The following is an 11,419-nucleotide window of genomic DNA, read 5'->3' on the forward strand; positions in this document are numbered from 1 at the left end:
AGATAGACCACATGTTAGGCCACAAAACAAGTCTCAATAAATTTAAGAAGATTGAAATCATATCAAGCATCTTCTCTGACCACAATGCTATGAAACAAAAATCAATTATAAAAAGAAACCCAGAAATCAAACAAATACATGGAGGCTGAATAACATGCTACTAAACAGTGAGTGGGTCAAAACTGAGATCAAGGAGGAAATCAAAAGCTATTCTCAAGACAAATGAAAATGAAAACACAACAACCCAAATCTCTGGGATGCAGTGAAAACATTCCTAAGAGGGAAATTCATACCAATGGAGGCCTATCTAAAGAAACAAGAACAATCTCATATCAACAGACTATTTTTACACCTAAGGGAACTGGAGAAAGAACAGCAAAACAAACCCAAAGGGAGTACAAGGAAGACAATAATAAAGACCAGAACAGAAATAAATGAAATAGAGACCAAAAAAAATACAAAAGATCAATGAAACCAACAGCTGGTTTTTTGAAAAGATAAACAAATCGACAAACCCTTAGCCAGACTCACCAAGAAAGAAAGAGAGAGGACCCAAATTAATAAAATCAGAAATGAAAGAGGAGAAGTGACAATAGATACCACAGAAATACAGAAAATTGTAAAAAAAATACTCTGAGCAACTATATGCCAACAAATTCGACAATCTGGAAGGAAAGGATAAATTTCTAGAAACATACAATCTACCAAATCTGAACCAAGAAGTTTGAACAGACTGATTGCTACCAAAGAAATTGAATTAGTAATCAACAAGCTTCTAATAAACAAAAGTCCTGGACCAGATGGCTTCACAGGTGAATTTTACAAAACATTCAAAAAGAATGAATACCTATTCTCCTCAAACTATTCCAAAAAATACAGAAGGAAGAAAGGCTCCCAAGCACATTTTATGAGGCCCTATTACTCTGATCCCAAAATCAAGCAAAGATATTACAAAAAAAGAAAACTACAGGTCAATATCCCTAATGAACATAGATGCAAAAATCCTCAACAAAATACTAGCAAACTGAATTCAGCACCACATTCAAAAGATCATACACCACGATCAAGTGGGATTCATTCCTGGTATGCAAGGTTGATTCAATATCCACTAATCAATTAACATAATATATCACATTAACAAAATGAAAAATAAAAATCATATGATCATATCAATAGATGCAGAAAAAGCATTTGACAAAATCCAGCAACCATTTATGATAAAAACTCTTAGCAGAGTGGGAATAGTGGGATCATATCTCAACATAATAAAGGCCATGTATGATAAGCCCACAGCAAACATCGTACTGAATGGGGAAAGGCTAAAAGCTTTCCTTTTAAGATCAGGAACAAGACAAGGCTGCCCACTTTCACTTCTATTCAACATAGTTCTGGAAGTTCTAGCCACAGCAATCAGACAAGACAATGAAATAAAAGGCATCCAAATTGGAAAGGAGAAAGTAAAATTGTCATTATATGCAGATGACATAATACTATATATAGAGAATCCCAAAGACTCCACCAAAAAACTGTTAGAATTGATAAATAAATTTAGTAAGGTAGCAGAATACAAAATTAATATTCAGAAATCAGTTGCATTTGTATACACCAATAATAAACTATCAGAAGAAGAAATCAGGAAATCAATCCCTTTTACAATTGCTTCAAAAACAATAAAACATCTAGGAATAAATTTAACCAAAGAAGTAAAAAACCTGTACTCAGAAAATTATAAGACATTGAAGAGAAAAATCAAAGAAGATACAAATAAATGGAAATACACATACCATGTTCATGGATAAGAAGTATTAATATAGTTAAAATGTCAATACTACCTAAGGCAATATATAGATTCAATGCAATTCCTATCAAACTACCAAGGACATTTTTCTCAGAAATAGAACAAATAATCCTAAAATTTATATGGAACCATAAAAGACCTCAAATAGCCACGGCAATCTTGAGAAATAAGAAGAAAGTGGGAGGTATCATGCTACCCGACATCAAATCATACTACAAGACTACAGTAATCAAAACAGTATGGTACTGGCATAAAAACAGACACACAGACCAATGGAACAGAATAGAGAGCCCAGAAATAAACCCATCCATATACGGTCATTTAATCTATGACAATAGAAGCAAGAATTTACATTGCAGTAAAGATAGTCTATTTAATAAGTGGTGCTGGGAAACTGGACTGACACGTGCAAAAAAATGAAAATGGACCACCTACTTACACTATATACAAGAACAAATTCAAAAAATAGACTTAAATGTAAGACCTGAAACCATAAAACTCCTAGAAAAAAACATAGGGAGTAAATTTGCAGACATCACCCTCAGTAATATTTTTGCTGATATATCCCCTCAGGCAAGGGAAATAAAAGAAAAAATAAACATACGGGATTACATAAAGCTTAAAAGTTTTTTCACAGCAAAGGAAATCATCAATAAAACAAAAAGGCAGCAGGTCGGCTGAGTGGTGTGGCGCGTTGGGTAAGAGTTGGCTTGGGACACCAGCTCTGAGCAGCAGGGCCTCAGTTCGGATCCCACATGAGAGCCAGTGATGCTGTGCCCTCTACAGCTAAGATGGTGAACAAGAGCTTGACCTGGAGCTGGGCTTCCATGAGTTGCCTGCGACGGTGTAGGCTGCAGTGGGGCTGGCCGGCAGCGGTCGTGAGCTTTTGTGAGCTGCCGTGAGCCGCAGTGAGCCACCGTGAGCGGTCGTCCAATGGCCGGCGAGTGACTGCCTCTCTCGGGAAGAGCGCAATGATAATACCAACATGGGCCCGTGAAGCAACATCCTCCACAACTAGACTGAAGAACAAAAGAACAGCAACTTGTCTGTTTCCCTTTCCCGATTCCCCAATTATAAAATCTTTAAAAAAGAAAAAAAGAAAAGAAAGTAGATTAGTGGTTACTTAGGGCTGGAGTGAGGGGCTAGAGGGGTGTTAAAGGATATAGGCTTTCTTATTGAGATGATGAATGTGTTGTTCTACAATTGACTGCAGGGATGGTTGCTCTGTGACTATTCTAAAATCCATTGAATTACATACTTTAAATGAATGAATTATATGGTACATGAATTATATCTCAATAAAGTTTTCCTTTAAGTGCATCACCAAAAAGCCTGGTATTAAACACATCAAAATATTAATAGTGAGGGCCGGCCGAGTGGCTCAGTTGGTTAAGAGCTCGCTCAAGAGGGCGAGCTCCGAGCAACAGAGTCACCAGTTCAATTCCCAGCCCGAGCTGAGCTGCTGTTGAGTTGCCAACAGGTGGCAGGCTGGTTCAGCTAAAAAAAAAAAATTAAGAGTGGCTAGCTTTGCACAGAACTATGATATATTTCTAATCACCAGACGCACCGACGCACCCTTGGGTCACATTCTTGAACTCTACAGAAAATAATTGTCTTTAACTCTAAATACTTGAAGCATGTAGAGAACAAAATTTGTGATAAAATATTTGTCAAGAAGTGATCCTTCACTTTCGAAACCATGGCACTGTAATAACTGAGGATGAATCTGATATAGTGAGTGCTCTGTGAGAATAGACAAGGATGTCTTTGCGCTCGTTTCTCATAGCAGTGCGAGGTGTGGCTCCTGCTGACTGGTGGTAGGATGGATCTGGATTGTGCAAATGTATTTGTGTGTGTGTGTGTGTGTGTGTGTACATGGTAATAAAATATATTTTTTAAAAGACTTTATCAAAATTAGTGACAGTTTCATAATTTCCCTTAAAATAAATTCTTCAGATAAAATAAATTCAGCTTGGCTTTTTCTTCTAAGTCCTCTTTCTTATTGGGAAACTACTATTTTTACCAGTGCAATATAGTTGTTCTTTGTCCGTGCATATGAAATAAAATAAAACTCCTCTCTTAGGAAAGATGATATTAAAATTCTAGGACTTCAACCTTAATTACAACCCCTTAGGTGCATATAATGACTTTAGATCTAATCTACATAGTAGTTTTACACATATGATCTTACTTCAACCAACTCTCAAATAGAAATAATAAGAATAGTCAAAAGAACACTGTTGTTTTCTTTTTTTTAAAAAAAAGTAAATTAAATAAACATAGATTTTCTATAATATATCCATAGAGATTTAGGCATTTAGAATGATAGAGAGTTTCTGGTAGATAAATGGCAAGCAACAAGCAGTTTCCTTCCCCCAAATAAAACCAAGGGTGTTGCAATCAGGTTATTTTCAAGGCGTATTTCCACGAACTATCAATCACTCTCAGTTAACAGAAAACTACACCCATATATTCTTAGAAATTTCTCAGCTCTGTCATGACTTCACAGTGCTAGGGTGATGATTTTTCTCTTTGAGGTGGTGTACATTAAATACACGTGGCTAGGGGATTTTTGCATACTTTCCCAGCCTAGATGCACCAATGCACTTAAAATATTTTGCAGAGGTAGGAATATTTTGACACATGTTCTAGATAATCTTTTTGAATAGTGAAAATATTGCTGAAAAATTAATAGTGCTTAAAAGGGAAGAGATTATGTTCTTGTAGAAAAAAATGACAATAGCTATTTATTTTCAACAGTATAACTGTTCTCTTCTTACTCTTGCCTGAAACGTCTGACAAATATTGCTTTTTTAGGTCCCTTTATAAAGTACAAAGGCAATGTTAGTTAGCCTTACAGAAATTAATAAGCAGAGAAAATAGTATTTTAATTAGTTGCAGGGGCCAATATGGATGTAAAACAGTTTGTACTATGCAAAAACAGGAATGGTGTGTAATAATATTAACATTTACTGTTAATTGTATCATATTAGCAATGAACTTTAACATTCATGTTTTCTACTCTCATAAAGACATTCATATTCATTATCTTCTTTCAGTTTCTATGAAATAAGATAGAAATACTATCCTCAATTTAACTATGGATAAATAGAAGTCTAGAGAAGATAAATGATTTTCCCATTGTAACAAAGCAAAAGTAGTAGTTAACCTGGGACAAATTCTACCACTTTTATCTCTGGTCAAATGAAATTATCAAATTATGGTGCATCTTCATACTATACATCAACCTTACAAGTTCGATTATCTTGTGCTCTTCTCATTTTTCTTCTCTGAAACCTAATACATCAATTGAACAAAGTCCAAATAAAACCACACAAATACTGTATTACTTAATAACATTTATTTAAGCTATGCTGTAAATAATCACTGGGTTGTGCTATCCTTTAATGGAGATATCATTATTCCCATTTGACTGATGACAAAACTAAGGCTTACTGAGCTTCAGTTATGTGTACAGGGTCCCACGGGCACAGATGATTAGAGAGGACATGGAATCCCGCTCTAGCAAACCGCAGAGCCGCAGAACCGGCACGTCTTTACCCCTCCTCAAGACTCTGCAAGTGGGGATGCAAAGCTCCAGGGAGATTTCCCAGCCAATGGAACTCTTCAAATGTGGACAGGCCAAGAAATGGACCAAAGCAGGTCTTCACACAAGCTAGAAAATTACTTTGGTGAATCAAAGTAATTGTTATAGCCCAAAAAGATTATCCAAAAGACTCTTCAAGCAATTAAGTGCTTATCAAGCCATATAAAGAAAAACATTAACAAGTTGTTATTAACCTCAGAGGCAACCACTCTGAAAGGACCCAAAGTTATCCACAGTGATAACTATGGTGCAGATCTTCTAAAGACATAATCCAAAACCAGTTTTATGTGAGCATGAATGCACCTTTGTACACACATTTGGTTTCCAATCTGCATGCACTTCTGCCTGCACTTCTCTGCTCTCTCCCTCCGTCTGACTGCTGGATACTTATGGCATCACCTCTCTGACTGATGCACAGTGACAGTCTAGCCCTCTCTCTAATCCTGCTCTTATTTGGGATTACACATTCTCTGGGTTAGAAGACATTGAGTAATACTTTGGGGCTATAAACAATATCAAATTGCATCTGAGGATATAATAGTAAGTAAGCAATACTGACTAGAAATAGCTATTTGCTTTTCAACACCTAGCCCACAATCAGTGTCCAGTAAATATTTGTGGAGTTGAACCCAATAATATCAAAAATAATTCAGAAGGAATATTTCCCCAGGGTATGTAGAATTATGTAAGCTCTACCATGGATAATTGAAAATTGAGCATACTTACGCTTAGAATCCCAGAAATGTAAGGGGATTTAGAGATAATCAAACCCCATGAATAACTGAGGCCCAAAAAGATATGCCCAAGGTCACAAAGATCATTAGTGGCAAAAGTGATCCATGAGTTGATAATGTCAGACTCTTGGCTGAATGGTCTTTCTACAACATTGTCACTCAGCAATATAATTTTCAAACTGAATTTAATCCCATTCTCCAATGTATGGTTACTGCAAAACAGATTTCTAGATACATGTATATTTAGGCCCTTACATGCACATGCTTTAAAAATGCTGGATGGATTGGGGGCCGGCTGAGTGGCTCAGTTGGTTAAGAGCTCGCTCAAGAGTTTGAGCTCTGGGCCGGCCGAGTGGCGCGATGGTTAAGAACTCGCTTGGGATGCCAGAGGGCCCCGGTTCGGATCCCACATATGAGGGCCAGTGACACTGCCCTCTACAGCTAAGATGCTGAACAACAGCTCAACCTGGAGCTGGGCTGCCATGAGTCGCCGGCGACGGCGTAGGCTGCAGTCCCTGTGGCAGTGGGTTGCCATGGGCTACCGTATGTAGCCAGCAGCCAGCGTGAGCGGCCAGCAGCCAGCGTGAGTGGCCAGCAGCCGCAGTGAGCGGCCGTCCAGAAGCCGGCGACTGATCTGCCTCACCTGGGAAGAGCGCAATGATGATGCCAGCTTGGGCCAGTGAAGCAACGTCCTCCACAACTAGACTGAAGAACAAAAGGACAGCAACTTGTCTGTTCCCCTTCCCCAATTCCCCAGCACTGTTCCCATCCCCCCAATTCCCCAATAAAAAAAAATCTTTAAAAAAAAAAAGAGTTTGAGCTCTGAGCAACAGCAGTTCAAGTCCCGGCCTGAGCTGAGCAGCCGCTGAGCTGCCAACAGGTGACAGGATGGCTCAGCTAAAAAAAAAAAAAAAAAATGCTGGATGTGCCTAAGCCTGCGTCAGGAGACCTGTGTCTAGCTTTTAACTAGCCACTTAATAATGAATCACTTTGTCATACTGAATATTAGTGTCCTAAACTATAAAATGAAGAGGCCAGATGTATCTGTTCAGTCACAATTGCCAAAAAAAAAAATCAAACTGATTTAAATAAATAATTCAACCTGACTTATCTCTTGTATATAAAGAGCTCAGAAATAGACATGTTTCAGGTATGCCTTAATCCAGGAGCTGAATCATGTCACCAGGATCTAATCTTCTCCCATCTGTCTGCTACGCCCCTATCCAATGACCCTGCTTTCAGGCCCCATGAGTCACAAGATGGTTGCCAGCTACTCTAGGCCTATATCATTGCAAATTCAAGTCCTTGGGGTCAGGCAAAATCAACAACTACAGTGTACAACATGCCTTTTTAGGTCACTTACATATGCATTGATTTCTAGTTCTGTGAGCTCCCATGAATGTCTATCTTAGGTTATAAGTGTATAAACTACTTTGCGGAAAGTTAGTACCTCCCTGTGCCTCAGACACAGGCATTTCTTGTCAAGACCCGCTCAACAACCGGAGTTGCCTGAGTGGATTGGGTGGGAGATTAAGAAAGACACAGAAGCAAAGCTGGGATTGGGAAGTCCACCATCCACTGATGGCGGGCAGTGGCGCAGTTTATTTTTTTACACAAGGCTTATATAGAGGGAGCAATTCCCTCTTTGCAAGGGGGTATGGGGAAACAATTTCCCCTTAGCAAAGGTTATGTTTAGCAAGTTCAACTGTTTGCAGGATCACATCCCGTTATGCAGTCTGCAGTTTTAGTTGCTTTCAGCCTGTAGCTTCAGCTGCTTTTTGCTCTCCAACGGTACAGTGGGGGTGAAACGTTCCCCAAGCTGCTCACCCAGAGATATGAAGGCTTGCCAGCCTGCCAGCTTGCATCCTTGTGGTCCCTGACTGCTCACAGTCAGCTCCCCACAATTTCTTACACTTCCACTGCCATGGCCATGACTACTGAGTAGCACCTCACCATGTGCTCCACATTTCAGTTCTACCTGATTGTAGTTTCTTCCATGTACTCTATTGTGACATGTCACTTTGCCTTTGTACACACTCTTCCCTCTGTCTGGGGTGCCCTTATTCTCTCTTGTCTGTGGAAAAGGCTTATTCACTGAACCAAACATCACTTTCCCTGGGCAATCTTCCCTGATTACAGCCTTCCTTTCAAGTGAAATTGACCACTCTGTTGACTTCAACCTTCCTACCTACCTCGACAGGAATATATATATTGTATCCTCTTCATTTATTTACATATATATTCCAAGGACTATTGGCATTTGGAGGGCCAGAACTATGACTTCTTCATCTTTGTGTCCTCAGGACCAAATACAGTGCCTGAAACATAAAAATCGGTCAATAAATTTTGAGGCATCAATTAATCTGATGAATCAATGAACTCTAGTTCATCCAGAACATTTCTAACTCCCATTCTGTCACCTGAAACACAATTAAAAATCATGCAAGTTCGTCCCACACCCCACTCCAAACCCCTGACAATAACAAATGATTTTACAGTCTTATGTGTTCACAAAACAGAGTGGATCCTGCTTTCTAACCATTGTCAGGACAACCATTTATTTGGCTTTCACAAAATAAATGGGATTCCACCACCACTAAATCTGAGGCATCTGGGCATTAGAGAATGTGCTCCCTAATCCCTGTACAATCATATACATCTCAGTCTGCCACTCTCTTTGAGAAGACTACTGGAACACTTTCAATAATGTTTGTTGAGTGTACACTTTGTGTTGCCTATCAATATGCCTCAGCTATAGGGGTTAATTTGAGAAGAAATTCTGTGTGCTTTGGGAATTTGTTAATGAATAATATTCCTGCTTGTCCTCCATTACCCATGGGCTTGCCAGAGGTTATTATGCCAGAGGAGTGTAGGGATAAGGCCTGCTTAGGGACCTGCGAGACAGGTTTGGGAATGGGTTACCACTCTGTGTACCCCACCTCTATTGTTATTATTATACAGGGACAATCAAATTTAAAAGAGGCATTTGAAAAAAGCCTAGAAATGGAAAACAAAGGTAGCATGCAATGAGGAAAGGCAGGCCATCACCCTTGTCTTGGTTACAGAAATGTGTATATTAACTTCTGATGACATCCACAGCTACAAGCAAGGAAGACCAAAACATGGATCCCTGGCATGATTTCCATGATTCAGTGCAGCTCAGGAAAAGCTCAGCCCAATAGGCTGCACCACTGACTTGGGTGTGGCTGCTACTTGTTATTAATAGGTTGGCCACCAGTTTACTGCCAGTCGTAGAACTTAAGGAACCCTAGAATTTAGACCAAGGAACTTAGTGGGAGGTACTGTCTAAGCTTGGTGATGTTTCATTTGCTTGACTCACTGTCCATGACTTGGAAAAAACAAACAAATAAATTCAGAAAGCATGTCTCTATGTTTACCAAAAGAGCTCATTCAGTATTGCAATACTGATGTTATTGTCATTGCAGAGCCACTCAGAGACCACACACGCCGCTGGAAAGAAGTCCAATCGAGACCTCTTAAGAGTTACACTCTCACACTCCTGCTTGGAAAACTCGACCTTTCAGCTTCCTTGGATGAACCATGCTCTCTTTCAAATCCAGGCTTGGTGCATACTGTCCCATTTGCCTGGAATACCCTCCTCCCACTGCCTGCCCAATCCCCCATTTTCATGTAGTCAAATCTTATTTTCCTTCAGTTCACAGTTCCTCAAGAATACCTCCCATGATCTCCCAGATTTGATTATACCTCCTTGCATCCTGAACTTTTCCTTGTCTAATATTTATCACATTTCTAGTTATTTGTTCAATGTCTACCTTCCCTGATTGGTTGTAAATTTCATAGCTCTGAACAAGAAAATAGAGGCGTGTGGGATAGCCTGATTAAATTGGAAAAGAATGCAGAGAAAGTTTTCCTTATTCTTATACAAATAACAAAAAAGGGGGGATTTTTGGAAAAGAAAAATGAAGTAAAGACAACACTAACATTCAAATATATAGTAAGTCCCTCTTATGTGCCAGGCACTAGACTGTGATATGCTTGGGGGCTGCAAAGACCAACAAATCATGGTTCCTGATCAACAAATTATAGTTGTTACCTTGTTTGAATCAGAAAACAGGAGGTTGATGAAACAGAAGGATATCCAAATTCCTGAAATACGAAGAGGGAAATGAGAGAAAGACAATCTGGGGAGAAAAAACAGACTTTGAACATTTGCCAATTTCATTGACTCCTTTTACCTTCTTCACCTGCACCTCAGTCTGCTTTTGGACTTGTGTTTTGTAACAGAATATGGAACATAAAGGCCTGCTTCTTAAGATTTATAAAGACATTTTGAGCTCTTTGCTTTATACATCATAGTATTCTTTCAAATAAACAGTTCAATCACCAAACATTAAGGAACCCCTGTAGACTGTATTTTAAAAGAGATGCCTTATTCAGCATTCATATCTTAGCTCTCCACATCCTTTCTAGACACATAGTTGCTGGTGTGTGCATGTATCCTTTTCATTTTCCTCTTAAATCAGCACTCTGTAATCACAATAACACATTTTGGTGCTGTGTTAGGTAATGAAGTTGAGACAGTTGCTTACATGACTCAACCCAGCTCCAGTTCCCTGAAGTTTCATTATTTGACATCCCACCCTCATTCTGACCACACTGCCTTGGCGGCACCACTAAGTACTGAAGATGACACTGATTAAGTCCAGCCTCCTAAATAAAAGATACATTATAGATCTGTTTTCTTACAGTAAGAAAAGTCATGCTAGTCTCCATGTAAATATGCCTGTGCAATTAATTCTACAAAGAACACTCATATATTAAATTTTCACTGGCCTACAAACAGAAAATAAGAAGGATCAAAAAATGTGTTTATTCTTGGCAATTGTGTTTTTGTTTGGGTTTTTTTTTCCCAGAAGCTGATTGTGTAGAGGAAGGGCTGTAACAAAATTCTTTTCCTCCCAAATTCCTATGATTTTATGGGGACACCTCACAGAGTTTGGAGTAACATGATGATAAAAGATAAGCATAGGGTTTTGGAAATTCTCAAGAAGCCAGGAAAGTAGCATTACCAAAGCAGAAAATGTAAGCTAAATAAGAATTTTAAACAGCTTACATTTACTTAATGGATGTCAATTCTTCATCACCCAGATGGTGCTAATTCTAGAGATGTAAAGGAAGTTTGGGGTGGAGGTAGGAATTTGAATGACTAAAATTAGAGAGTTGGAGAGAATTCAATATGACCTATCAGAGAAAGAAGGCCTGGGAGTAATCAGCCTTCTGGGGAAGCATTTAAAGCCT

At 38.9% G+C, this 11,419-nt stretch overlaps 1 long non-coding RNA gene across 2 annotated transcripts in view; it reads left to right on the forward strand.

The window, feature by feature from the left end:
• Window positions 1-10,218, forward strand: part of LOC109374680 (uncharacterized) — a 53,528-nt gene extending 43,310 nt beyond the window's left edge. For both annotated transcript variants that reach the window (XR_002122440.1, XR_002122439.1), the window contains one exon: window positions 9,586-10,218. This is a non-coding gene — a long non-coding RNA (uncharacterized LOC109374680). The remainder of the gene's footprint in view (window positions 1-9,585) is intronic.
• The last annotated feature ends 1,201 nt before the right edge of the window (window positions 10,219-11,419 follow it).

This window comes from Hipposideros armiger, unplaced genomic scaffold (assembly GCF_001890085.2).
Source record: "Hipposideros armiger isolate ML-2016 unplaced genomic scaffold, ASM189008v1 scaffold_855, whole genome shotgun sequence".
Lineage (NCBI taxonomy): Eukaryota > Metazoa > Chordata > Mammalia > Chiroptera > Hipposideridae > Hipposideros > Hipposideros armiger.